Consider the following 14,245-nt stretch of genomic DNA (forward strand, 5'->3'; position numbering starts at 1 on the left):
TATTGTGGTTCACTGACATTTCTGTCACAATTCTGAGGGACCCCAAATAAAATTCACTTGCCGGTATAAAGACGCCGGCGAGGATAAGACAGGTATCGAGCCACCTGCGTATCTAGCGGACGTTTAAAATAAAAAAATGGCGTGTAATGTTGCGAAGGGCTACTGTTTTTTTTATAGTTTGTCGATTGTAAGGGACGTGGGCCGCGACAGAAATACTGGACGGGGTGGGAAAAGGTTTATTGATGGTTTATTGTACCGCAACGGTCACAATTGACTCACCAGCAAAGATGGCGCCGAGGCCACATCGACTCCCTCCCGCCCTGCCTCGCACCGAAGCTCGAGCTGCGGAGCGCGACGCCAAACCGCCAGTCCACGGGCGCGGGCGCCGGACATAGACGTCATAAACCCTTCCGAGGCGCAGGAATTATAGATCACTGTAGTTTCTTCTGGACCCGGGTTAGGGACAGTGTGCCCTCCGTGAGAGTCTTCTGAGGAAGCCAGTGTCTCATGGGTGTCCAGGCTTGGTACCATCTGTCCATCACAGGACACACAGACACACACACTCACACACCCTGGACAGGACACCAGTCCATCACAGGACACACACACACTCACTCACACACCCTGGACAGGACACCAGTCCATCACAGGACATACACACACCCTAGATAGGACACCAGTCCATCACAGGACACACACACTCACACACCCTGAACAGGACACCAGTCCCTCACAGGACACACACACACAACCTGGATAGGACACCAGTCCCTCACAGGACACTCAGACACACACACTCACACACCCTGGACAGGAACCAGTCCATCACATGACAAACACACATTCACTCACACACCCTGGACAGGACAGCACTCCATCATAGGACACACACACACCAGGGCCAGTTTTCCCAGAAGCCAATTAGCCCAAAAGCCTGTCTTTGGACCCGAAGAACACAGGGAGAACATGCAGACTCCACACAGACAGCCCCCCCCCCCCCCCCCCCGGGTCCAGACCCGAGCCCGGAGCCCCCCCGCGCTGAACCCCTCCGTACAGACGGCCGCACACAGCTCCGTTGTTCCCGATTCCCGAGGTGATCTGTTAAAAGAAGCCGGTGTGTTGCCTCCAGGTGACATTTCCTACTGGAGTCAGGACAGGAGGCTCTTCTGTACACAGAAGGGGATGGGGGTGGGGAACAAGCCGCCCAGCCCTGTGGTTGAAGCCGATACCCCGGCTTCTCTCCAGACACAGCTGGGTGAGCTCCTCCAGTCAGTACAGGGGGCTCTACTGTACACAGAGGGTGGCGGGGGTGTGGAACAACTCCTTTGTTCGGGGCCTTGGGGCATTCTTGTTGTGAAAGGCGCTATGTAAAAAAAACTGAATTGAAATTGAATCTTACAGGTTTGGGTTTTTCAGAGATCTTGTCAGAGATCTTGTCTGACGTGCCCGTTTCAAAAACGTAACGACACTCCTCACGTCCGAGCGCCGCCGGTCTGTGACGTAACGTATCCTTACACAACCATGACGGTTTCATCATGGACAGCACGAAAGCCCGAAAAGTGGTTGACGTTTTAATTTGGCAACGCCACGATGGATCCCAGTTTTTTTTTTTATTTTGGAGGCCAAAAAGGACAAAAAAGGAAACGTCCGGAGTGGATCGATGGTCATCTCTGCGGTTGTTCTGATGTTCTGAAAAAACAAAACAAAAAAAAAAACGGCTCGCTTGCCCGGTCGTGTAGTGTTTCCACACCCCAAGCAAATCAACTTCTCTTCGCCCCCGGGGGCTCGTCGCCCGCAGCACCCCTCTCACGTGATAGGGGCTTCCCCCGGCTGTGACGTACTTACCCTACCCCCTTCCGCCAACGTCATACCGAAGGTCGCGCTTCGGGCCGTGGCGATGTTGACGGACTGTCTTGTAGCGTGAGAAGGGTTTAAATTTCGACTTAAGGAGTTGGCCATCGTTATATTTCGCGAGGTATCATACGGGGGGAAAAAGAACATTTATATTTATCAACCTACTAGTAATACTGGGTGGATGTCACGTTCCCCAAAGTTCAGTGCCTCTCTCTAATAAAGTAGAAACGTGACATTGAACTCCGTTCGAAACAGGAGAAATCACCAGGACACGATACAACTGACGTCCGGAAAAGAAAAAAAGAACTCCTATTCCCATTTGTAATGACCCCGTAGTGTTTTTCCCGGTGTGCGCTCATCTTTCGGAGACCCGTTTCTCTCTGGTGTTTTGCTGTTGGAATAAATGCAGAGGTGACCCTTCTGTGTGGAGTCTGCGTGTTCTCTCCAGCGGGTCGTTTCCTACACCGCAGGGGCTGATCGAACCGGGGTCTCCCAATCGTCACAGAAGTGTGTGTCATTTTGGGTGGTGGTGGGGGGATGCATCGGGGATACTGCGCCCCGAGGGGATAACCTCTCACCTTACTCCGGACGAAGGGAGAAGACCTGTACCTTCACGAGTCCGGGTTGTGAAAACTTCTTCTGGCAGTTCAAAACGTTTCGAAGAGACTACAGCGCTACCCTGTTTTCCATTTCTATCGTGTATTATTATACAGTCATAAGTATCTGTACTGATCACAGATCCCCCTCTCACTACCAGGACTGAAGCCCAGTGCAGCACGAATAATAATAATAATAATTAATCCGTCTGGACTCTCCACTCAGAGCTCTTCCCAGGTCAGGGGGATCCCCTCCAGCCCCCCCAGTGTGCAGCCCCCACGTGGATGATGCTCCAGTCCGCTCAGCACACAGCAGCTCTCAGTGGGGAGGAGAGCAGAGGGATGGAGCCAGTTCAGAGAGGGGGGGTGATAAGGAGGCCATGATGGGTCAAGACCAGGGGGGGAATCAGGCCAGGACACTGGGGTAACACCCCTACTCCTCTCCAGAAACACCCCGGGATTGTTAATGAGCACAGAGAGTCAGGACCTCGGTTTGACGTCTCATCCGAAGGACAGCGCTTGTTTACAGTCCAGTGTCCCCGTCACTATACTGGGGCATCAGGACCCACACAGACTGCAGGGTGAGCGCCCCCTGCTGGCCCTACTAACACCTCTCCCAGCAGCAACCTCAGTTTTTCCCAGGAGTCTCCCCTCCAGGTACTGACCAGGTTTCTACCTGCTGGGCTCCAGTGGGGAGGGGGCTGCTAGCTGGGAGCTGCAGGGTGAGATGGCTGCTGGGCAAACGATGGCTAAAGAGCTTCCTAGGACACCCTGGAGTTCGTGGTCAACTTCCTTCTCTTCAGACGGAGGTGGCTTGAAATCTGTCTCGTTTCAAGGAGTATTGGACACGATGCCCCGCTAACTGGTGGCACGCCGACAACGAGGGCTCTCGGCCTCAATCCATCAACCACAAACTCTCCGGGATGAAAGAGTTTGTTCGTTTCGGGGGGGGAGGGAAAAAACCAAAAGCTTTTTTTAAAAAACATTTTAATGATGCTTAACAAAAGAACAAAAATTACAATACAGATTAATGTCAAGGGACACACCCCCCCCCCCCCATCTAACGATCATCACAGGACCTTAAAATAATACTTAATAATACAAGGTCATGCAGACGATCTGAGGACTCAGGTGGAGATAATGTGAAAGTTTTCCACAGTCCAGTCTGGGGTCCCTCAGCTTCAGTCCAGACTGGGGTCTGGGGTCCCTCAGCTTCAGTCCAGACTGGGGTCCCTCAGCTTCAGTCCAGACTGGGATCTGGGGTCCCTCAGCTCCGGTCCAGTCCGGTCTGGGGCCCCTCAGCTCTGGTCCAGTCCAGTATGGGGCCCCTCAGCTCCAGTGCAGTCCAGTCCAGTCTGGTGTCCCTCAGCTCCAGTGCAGCCCAGTCTGGGGTCCCTCAGCTTCGGTCCAGCACAGTCTGGGGTCCCTCAGCTTCGGCCCAGCACAGACTGGGGTCCCTCAGCTTCGGTCCAGCACAGTCTGGGGTCCCTCAGCTTCAGTCCAGACTGGTGTCCCTCAGCTTCGGCCCAGCACAGACTGGGGTCCCTCAGCTTCGGTCCAGACTGGGGTCCCTCAGCTCCAGTGCAGTCCAGACTGGGGTCCCTCAGCTTCGGTCCAGCACAGACTGGGGTCTCTCAGCTTCGGTCCAGACTGGGGTCCCTCAGCTTCAGTCCAGCACAGTCTGGGGTCCCTTAGCTTTGGTCCAGTCCAGTCTGGGGTCCCTCAGCTTCGGTCCAGCACAGCCTGGGGCCCCTCAGCTCCAGTCCAGTCCAGTCTGGGGCCCCTCAGCTTTGGTCCAGCACAGTCTGGAGTCCCTCAGCTTCGGTCCAGCACAGACTGGGGTCCCTCAGCTTTGGCCCAGCACAGACTGGGGTCCCTCAGCTTCGGTCCAGCACAGACTGGGGTCCCTCAGCTTCGGTCCAGCACAGTCTGGGGTCCCTCAGCTCCAGTCCAGTCCAGTCTGGTGTCTCTCAGCTCCGGTCCAGTGCAGTCTGGGGTCCCTCAGCTTCGGTCCAGCACAGTCTGGGGTCCCTTGGCTCCAGTCCAGTCCAGTCTGGTGTCCCTCAGCTCCAGTCCAGTCCAGTCCAGTCCAGTCCAGTCCTTGGTGGGGAAGGCGACTCCGATCTTAGCTGGCACAGAACCAGGAAAGGAACCTGGAAAGAATATTGTTATTGCAGGTGTGAGGGACACAGACACGGACATCACCATGACATCAAACAGCAAGAGGAGACTCCTTCTTGAATCACAGACACGACCGGGCGGCGTCCCCCTGTCTGCTCACCTGCACCTCCTCTTCTTCTTCTTGTCCTTCCCGGCAGCCTGCTCCTCCTCTCCCTCGCTCTTCCTCTCCTGACACACGGTCTCCGCCGCCTCCATCGGCTCGTCCTTATCATCTGTCTCCACCGACATGCAGCTCAGGGACTTTAAAAAGACGCACCAGCACTTCTGAAGCAGAGACAGGAGAGTCACGTTAAGAGTCGGACTGGACACTCCAGGACATGAACACTGCACTGAGAGAGAGAGGGGTTCATACACACACACTGACTGGACACTCCAGTACATGAACACTGCACTGAGAGAGAGAGGGGTTCATACACACACACTGACTGGACACTGGACAGGAGTAAAGAGAGAATCAGAGCATTACCCACTTTCTTTTTCTTCTGTCTCACAGGAGGTGGTGATTGGACCTCCTCCAGCTGGAGTCCGAGTAGGGAGAGAGGGGGCAGGAGAGGGACAGCACAGGGAGAGAAAGAGAGAGACAGGTGAGTCAAGTGTCCCAAGAGTACAGAGACTCTGCTGAGATCACACTCGCAGTGAGTGAGCCTGGGTGTAGCCCACTAATACTGACCCACTGTACACCATAGGACAGAGAAGAGGAGGAGGAGAGAGACACACTGCCTAGACACCACAGGACAGAGAGGAGGAGGAGAGAGACACACTGACTGGACACCACAGCACAGAGAGGAGGAGGAGAGAGACAGTGACAGACAGGGCTGACAAGACAGACAAGATGGCGAAACTCCACCACAGACAGGACAGGAGGCAGGGTGGGACCAGCACTGACCTTCTTCCTCTCTCCTGCCGGAGGAGCTGTCTCCACCTCCTCTTCCTCCTGCAAGTCAAGAGACAGGCTGAGAGAGAGACGGGCTGGTGGGACATCGGCGAACAGAGCTGAAGGCAGAGAGCCGGGGAGACAGGCCCAGCTGGGACAACGCAGGACAGACAGAGAGACAGACAGAAAGGAAGGAGAGAGAGACACAAAGATGAAGGCACAGAAAGACAGCAGGCAAAGAGAAAGATTGAGATTGAGGGACAAACAAACCGAGAGAGAGAGCGGAAGGAGAGAGAGAGAGGAAGGAGAGAGAAGGACAGACAGACTGACAGACGGGGCTGAAAGAGAGAGAGACAGAGAGGCAGGGACAGACAGACAGCAGGACGAGAGAGAGACAGAGATCGAGGGACAATAATTTGGTTTCGAAATTTATTCTGAAAATATACAATCATTCACTCCTGAAAAATATCGAGTTCAAATTATACATTATGTACAATATTGTAATCAACATATGGCTAATCATCAAAAATAAAAAAAAAACTGTACTGGGGGACACAGCTGGCTGTGCTGTTCTGGACAGAACACACTGAGGTCCAGTTTCCACCTCCTGCAGGATCAAACAGCACCTCCACTGGCTCTCCAGTGAACAGAGGGACAGACAGAGAGGCTTCAGGCTGCAGGGTGACATTGTCTCTGTGAGCTGAAAGACAATCAGGACAGAGGATGATATAAGAACACACTCTGTCAAGAATATAGAGCCCTCTAGTGATCCTACTGTAGACCTGCTCACCACCCACAGTGACGATCACAGTGCTGATACTGCTTCCATTAAGGTCCCTCACTGTGTAGTTGCCCTGATCAGCTGGAGTGAGGGAGCGGAGTGTCAGAGAGCTGTTCTGCACTGACACTCACTGTTCGTACCTGGGGCCAGGGAGCCCTGCGCTGCTCAGTAAGACTATACGATTCCGGACAGATCGTGCAGGATCAAACAGCACCTCCACTGGACCAGCAGTGTGGAGGGGGGAGACAGAGAGGCACCAGGCTGCAGGCTGTGGACTTCTGAGTGAGCTGAAAAGGGACAGGTAGAAACATGTTGAATATTTAGTTTTACAACAATACCTTGAGTTTGGACTGCGATCAGCTTCATTTTGTATTTCAGCTGTGAAAATGCAATTTCAAAAATGCACGCCACAGTCATGTTAGGTTCAAGTTACAGTTGCATCACAACTCAATACATTTGCAATTCACTTCTGAGATAATTGTTCCTGGTGTTTGTGTTGTGTATGCCTTGCAATGGAGGGGTGAGAAATAATGGACTTATTACATTATAATGAATAATAATTGCTTACACTTATATAGTGCTTTTCTGGACACTCCACTCAAAGCGCTTTGCAGGACATGGGGACTCCCCTCCACCACCACAAATGTGCAGCATCCACCTGGATGATGGGACGGCAGCCATAGTGCACCAGAACGCTCCCCACACACCAGCTATGAGTGGGGAGGAGAGCAGAGTAATGAAGCCAATTCATAAATGGGGGTTATTAGGAGGCCATGATTGGTAAGGGTCAATGGGAAATTTGGCCAGGACACTGGGGTAAAACCCCTACTCTTTTCGAGAAACACCCCGGGATTTTTAATGACCACAGAGAGTCAGGACCTCGGTTTTACGTCTCATCTGAAGGACGGCAGCTGTTTACAGTTTTTCCAGTGTCCCCGTCACTATACTGGGGCATTAGGACCCACATGGGCCACAGGGTGAGAGTTCCCCCTGGTGGCCCCACTAACACCTCTTCCAGCAGCAACCTTAGTTATTATTGTGAAGAATGAAAGAATATTAGGAACATGAAAAGGTTGAATGTTTTAAATGCGTTTTTTTACTGAAACATCCGCTACAGAGATGCGCACACACGTCATTACAAACGCACACCTGCACAGAGACGTCCTCAAGCGCCTTGTTCACAATTATGGGCTCCAATAGGAACAAAAAACGCCAGCCTGACAACTCGAGCATTCAAACCAAGAACCCAACACGTACTTATGTTGGCAGCCTGTGCAGAAAAGCAGAAAGAACCACAAGCCTTCTCTATTGGGAGGAAAAACACACACTCCCTCTCTCACACTCCTGATTTCCTTAAATAGCTCATTCTTCATCTCTGGCTCCTACATACAGTATAGCAGCGCTCAGTCTGCTTTGAATAAGCCATAAATCTAAGATTTGTTTTATCTGTTCCTCTTGTCTAGGCCTAGAGCTGCTTTTCATAAAAGAGCTGTTTGCATAAATAGCTAGGGTTACAGCTGAAGACACCAGCTTCATCCCCCAGTGTGTTATACGTCGGGAGCAAGAGAAGAGGGCCAGGCCGTGCCTTTTCATAGATTTTTCTTCTGAAAAGTCAGTTTCTCAGAGGCAGATTTAGCCCCTCATGCATTGTAGAGAGATAGACACGCCCGCGCGCGAACAGTTAGAGCTGCACCCTCACACAGAGTCAGACCCGCACAGACACATCCTCTTGTTTAAACAAATACACAAACCTGACGGCGCTCACAATGATCCAGACACACACACACACACACACACACACACACACACACACACACACACACACACACGACATCAGTAGTCACACTTGCACACTGGACCCCAGCTCAGTCCTCACCTCCAGCTCCTGCAAACCGCTTCGAACAAACTGCATTAAGAAAATTAGGTTGCGTTCCGGTAGCAGGCCATCCTGGGCACCAGTGTGAGTTACACACTCATTTGTAAAAGCCCTTCCGCATCGTCGGGCATGCTTCACAGTGCTGGACCTGGGGTGTGGGTGCTGTCTGTGTGGAGTTTGCATGTTCTCTCCCTGGTCTGTGGGGGTTTCCTCCAGGTGCTCCAGTTTCCCACAGTCCAGGGACAGGCTGCCACTTTCACTGGGCAGTGCACCGTCACCGTGGCAGCATGGTGGGTCGGATCTGATTTCAGTCTTTATTTCCTTTTTTAGAGATCCTGTAACCAGGACCTGTTCACTGCCATGACGGACATAAGGAACAATAAAGCCGAAGTCTTGTTTCCCACAAGAAACAACAAAACCGAAGTATTGTTCGATGTGCCGGTACAAACTTTTAGGTTATATAGTCCTTCCTTGCTGCTTCAGACGTCATTCGGTGTTATGGTAAGGGGGGGGTCGTGGTATTTGGCCAGTTAAGAGACCCTGGCCAAATGGTCAGTTTAAGATTATGCCCCCAGGGGGTTCCTTGCTCGCATCTGGAATCCTTATCAGTTAACCCCCTTTCCTGCCATAAACCCCTGTTGCTTAGAAGTCTAATTTTCAGGCAGAACTGACTTAAGTTAACCCTATTTACATCTTGTCTCTTACTTCAGCCCTCTTCCATTTGCTAGTTAAAAGTTGTACAACCCATTTGTATGCGACAAAAGAAGCCAGTCTGTTTCCGCCCGGTTTCGAACCGAGGGCTTTTCGCATGCAAGGCGAACATGATAACCACTACACTACGGAAACGGTGGTAAGATGTGCCCAGCGGCCCAGTGCTGAGCTTCGCCAATGCGTTTCAGCTGCTTCCAGTGCCTTTATTGGAGTGCGCTGATGGACCGTGCTCTCTCTCCAGAGACCAGCACGCCTGTCATGGACGGAGCAGGAAAGGCGGTGCCACATTCTACAGCCCTCTCCACGCAATCGGGCTACTGAAGTGGAGAAAATCGCCTCTCCAGAAAGTGCAAATATCATAGAGGTAGAGGTAGGGAGAGAGGAGGAGTACAAATTCAAGCAGAGGCCTGAGTGGAGCACTGTCGTATGGCCCTGACATCAATCCCTCAACTCTCTGCATAAAGCAGTGTCTTATGGCCATAACATCCCACCCCCACCACTCTCAATGGAAAGCACTGTCGTATAACCATGACATCCCACCCCCACCACTCTCTGCATAAAGAAGTGTCGTATGGCCCTGACGCCCACCCCTCCACTCTCTGCGTTAAGCTGTGTTGTCAGGCCCTGACATCCCACCTCCGCCACTCTCTGCGTAAAGCAGTATCTTCAGGCCCTGACATCCCACCCCCGCCACTCTCTGTATAAAGCAGTGTCATATGGCCCTGACATCCCACCCCCACCACTCTCTGTGTAAAGAAGTGTCGTATGGCCCTGACACCACCCCTCCACTCTCTGCGTTAAGCTGTGTTTTCAGGCCCTGACATCCCACCTCCTCCATTCTCTGTGTAAAGCAGTGTCATATGGCCCTGACATCCCACCCCCACCACTCTCTGCGGAAAGCACTGTCATATAGCCCTGACACCCACCCCTCCACTCTTTGAATAAAGCAGTGACGTCAAGCCCTGACATCCCACCTCCGCCACTCTCTACGTTAACCCCTGTTAACTCGCTTGCTGAATGATCTCTCAAGAAATCCCTGGTGAGATTCAACAGGTGTTTTCTTCAACAGCCACTAAAAGTCTGATGACCTTCTCTGGATTTCCTGAATATGATGTAAAATTAGTTCAAATCATTTGGTAGTTAACAGAACAAAATGCTTTGGAGGTACATTTAAAACAGCAGAGCAACACTGTAGCACTTCGTGTGTGACTGAGTTTAAATGTGTAAACCTGTCTCTCTATGAACACGAGCAAAGAGTTCTCACTCAACAGAAGATTGCGATGTGAGCACAATAATGTAAGACATCTGGTGATGCCAGGGATTGAACTCGGAACTTCATACATGAAAAGCACGCACTCTACCACTGAACTACATCCCCTATAGCACAGATGGTGGAACTGACTTAAAGATGTGCATATGTTCACTGACCACAATCCACCCTTCATGAATAATTGAAATGAATAATTTATTTTTATATCCAGTCACATGGGCGACGGTGGTTGATTCTTCAACGGGGGAGAACGTTTTTCTACCTCCTTACTCGACTGTCTTTCAATTATGTTTTCTTTGAAATCTTTTTGCATCTTTTAAGTGCTTGCGATTAAATTACGCATAGAAAAACAGCAGTACAGTTGATGTTCATGGACCGATGCACACAACTCCAGTGATAAAGCCGTCTGTAAATATTGTAGAAGAACGTTAAAGGGCGAAACAACGCTCCAACCACGGGAATGGTAACAAGAAGGATCGTGTTCTTATTTAATATGTGCTTTTGAATTGCCTTGTCAATACACACAGGCTTTAGAGATGGACAAATAATTTACAGTGGTGTTTGTAAACAAAGATGGAACATGTTTTTTTCTATACCAGGAAGAAAGGAGCAGAGTCTTAAACTTTAAGAGACAGAAACAATACCTCATCACAGCTAACACTAATTAAAACAACATCACAACAGAAGAGTGAAGCCTTGGGTGAATCAAATTAGTTTTCATTGGTTGTCTGTGTCTTCATAACTTTGTAGGTGAGAGAGAGGATTGCGAAAATGTGCGGGTGCTTCTTAGAAGTGTGTTGGTAGTACAGGTGACTTCCAAATAATTGAGCCGGGTTTTAATCCCGGCCAGTGCATCCCCAAACCTTTTCAAGATAATCATTTATCCGGTAGCACATCTCCTGAAACTAACATTCGAGGTAGGAAGCGTGCTCTTAAACACCAAAACACTCAAAAAGGAAGAAGCAGATCTCTGTACACAAGACAGTAGTGCGATATTAGAATTTCTGAGTTCTTGATGGATTCAGGCTCCTTCTCAGAGGTCCTTGCTCGCCAAATAACTTTACATCTGAGGAAGAGCACCACGGAAAAAAAACCCAACTCAACAAGCGAGCGTGTTGGTTGCTCTTGCTCTTAATGCAAGGAGCTGTTTTTTTTTCCTTGCAATAATCATTATTAACCAAAAACAGTAGCACAGGTAAGTCGCATTTGTGATTATGTCACTTCTCTGCTTCAGCAAGGTCAATAAAAGACTCTGAAAGTAGTAAAGCAAAACTGAACTCAAAATCATATTAGGAATTCTGAGCGATATCTCCATACAGGTAATCCAATAAGAACGTTGAAATATTTGAATATAATCTCTCTATATATTTCGCTGCTTTTTACCCGGAGTAAAACTATTGGATTGAAGGAATGCTAACCGCTGGGTTAAAATGTATAGTTGTTATTTGGAGAAATCTGTAAACTCGTGATCTTATATGTTTTAAAAGACAGCACAGGGAAAAACGACAGTGCTGATTATTTTCCAGAGACAGAGCACTGATGACCTCTCCGAGCTGATTGATAAAGCTCACCCAGTGGATACTCTAGCAGAACATTCACCTCTGTATCCAAAGAAACGACAGGAACAACATCAGGAAGCACAATCAATTCCCCTTTTAAATCTTTCCTGTAAGGTATGGTATGTGAATCCATGAAGTTAATCCTCTGATCTCTTTTGATCACGAACAAAGTATTTCTGATGGAGCGCTATGTTCAAAGATTTAATAAGCTTTACCCCTGCCAACGATTCGGCGTGAAGAATTAAAAGTTTCACAGACAAAAGCAGCTCACCACCACAGCCAATATTAAATGTACTTGCCGGTACACTATCATGTGCACTGCCTCAAAAGTGATCTCGGCAGACGTTGTTCCCTACATAAAGCTGAACGTGCCAAAGAGAATTTCTGTTGAGAAAACAAAATATTTTTTCTGCCTTGATGTTAAGCCTGTCTTTTAGAAAGTCTATCTCTAAACACCTCCCGCAGCCTAACAAAAAGCGCTTTTACTGATTGTATTGCAGGTCTTAAAACATTAATATTTGACAGCAGTGGGATTCAAACCCACGCCCCCAGAGAGACTGGAGCCTAAATCCAGTACCTTAGACCACTCAGCCACGCTACCTTCCTCCATACCCATCTTCACATTGCTGGCTTGGACTAGGGGGGGCTTCAGCTCTTGTCGTCAGATCTAATGATATCATGACATGTGGAAGTGACTGCACCTTCATCTTCCGAGATGCTTTCAATAACACAAACGCTACTTTCACTGGCACAAACACAGCAATAATGAAGGTGGTGGGATTCATCCTTTGTGCTGTTTGTAGGGGTGCAACTCTACGGTGATCTGCTGACTTGAAGAGCAAAAATCAAAATCCTCTGCTATTACTGTTGCTTTTTTCATAGTTTCTTCAAATCCTTCATTTGAACGTAGATTTTGAAGGATATTGATGATAATACCACATAAATTGTGGTTTTCTTGTGATCGCCAATTTTATTCAAATAACAGCCTTTTTTACAGTTCCTTGTGTGTTTCACAAGGTATAATAGCCCCCTTCGCATCCTCAGCTAACATATTTTAAAATTACAATAGCTTATACAGCATGCATGTTTACATTTATATTAAAATTAAAGTAAATATACAAGAATACATACAGTGCTAACCCAATAATTCTTGTCAGGTTCTGCAACAAATCTGCGTTGTTATTTTAACATGTTTCAGCTGAGGGTGCAACAGGAGTATAAATGAATTTTCCCGCCAGCCATTCAAAGACCAAATTCCATGAGTGAACATTATTTTCTCAGATGTTGCCGGCATTGGACTTTGCCGGTGGTATTGAATTATGTCCACAACTGTTGTAGTAGTTCCTTCTTGAAATTCGACACGTGCAAAGCACTCGTAATATCATAGGTGTTAAAGTTCGCTGAGTCTATTCGAGTCATGGTGTGTATCCCTGCCTATCATTGGGAGACGGGTAACTTTTTTACACTCAGATTCCAATCTTCAATGCTTTGTGTGAGAGCTTACATAACTTTCATTTTCTCACAATTTCTGACGATTGTTCCAAAGGGGCACCCTGTCAATTCCGAATACTTTTCAAAAATCTGCCTGCATGTTTGATTATTGTCATTTCATTTAGAAAAAGTTCAATATTGATCATAACTAAAGAAAATAATGATCACGAACAAAAAAGGGATAAAGATGCAAGTCGATCTTGAATCAGAGTTGGGTGAAACGGCTTCTGTTCTGATATGGTTGTATGAGAAACAGGAGGAATCGCCAATCTCCTATAGAACATGAGTTGAATCAGGAGTGAGACATTTCATATACTCGTGCATATGTCAACGCCTGACCTACATCGTAAAACTAAATTAAAAGCTAACATTAAGTTGTCAGAGTCATTCATTTATATACAAACAAGAGACAGACCAAGTAATAATTCTACATTAGTTCAGGTGGGTAAACTTGAACTAACTAACTAATAAACCTTTTAATAATTCTACATTAACGTGTCCTACATTGATCAGACTAATTGACATGGTCTGATTCAGAGCCTGTGCAGTTCGTGCTAATTACAACAAGGACAGTTCTGATCCCTCATCACCGAACTGAACACAAGTTCAGCTGTTCTCCAGTTTTGTTACGCATGGTTTTTCATTGCAATTGAGTTCAGAGCTGGAGCTGATCTCCAGACAGTACAGTGTTTTGGGTAAGTTGTCGAAATTCGCATGAGGCTGCAGACAACTTACCCAAAGTGTTTTCTATAGCTTTCAGGTGGAGTTCATTTATATAAAACAACGTAAGTGGTATAAACGCAACAAGCCAGACGGCAGTCCAACTTATAATTTTCTGACGCGAGGCCTGACGCGTTATTCATTATGCCACTGACCCTGCTATTGTAGTGCTAAAAAACACGTTTTCTACATTTATGTCTGTTCACTCTAAAAACTCTAAAAAGGACAAAGGGTTTGTGTGTCCCGCTAAAATTCCGCTTCATTTCGAATGCAAATAAAAACCGTTTTGTTCCAAGAAATCATAGATTTGTCACATCCTTCATACTATACTT

General features: G+C 48.2%; 2 non-coding genes across 2 annotated transcripts; both read right to left on the minus strand.

Moving 5' to 3' along the window:
- Positions 1–8,935: 8,935 nt before the first annotated feature.
- trnaa-ugc (transfer RNA alanine (anticodon UGC)) lies at positions 8,936–9,008 on the minus strand. Its single transcript has one exon. It is a non-coding gene; the product is annotated as a tRNA-Ala (tRNA).
- A 3,213-nt stretch (positions 9,009–12,221) lies between these two features.
- Positions 12,222–12,303, minus strand: trnal-uag (transfer RNA leucine (anticodon UAG)). The gene has a single exon. It is a non-coding gene; the product is annotated as a tRNA-Leu (tRNA).
- Positions 12,304–14,245: the final 1,942 nt, after the last annotated feature.

This window comes from Lepisosteus oculatus, chromosome 14, assembly GCF_040954835.1.
Source record: "Lepisosteus oculatus isolate fLepOcu1 chromosome 14, fLepOcu1.hap2, whole genome shotgun sequence".
NCBI lineage: Eukaryota > Metazoa > Chordata > Actinopteri > Semionotiformes > Lepisosteidae > Lepisosteus > Lepisosteus oculatus.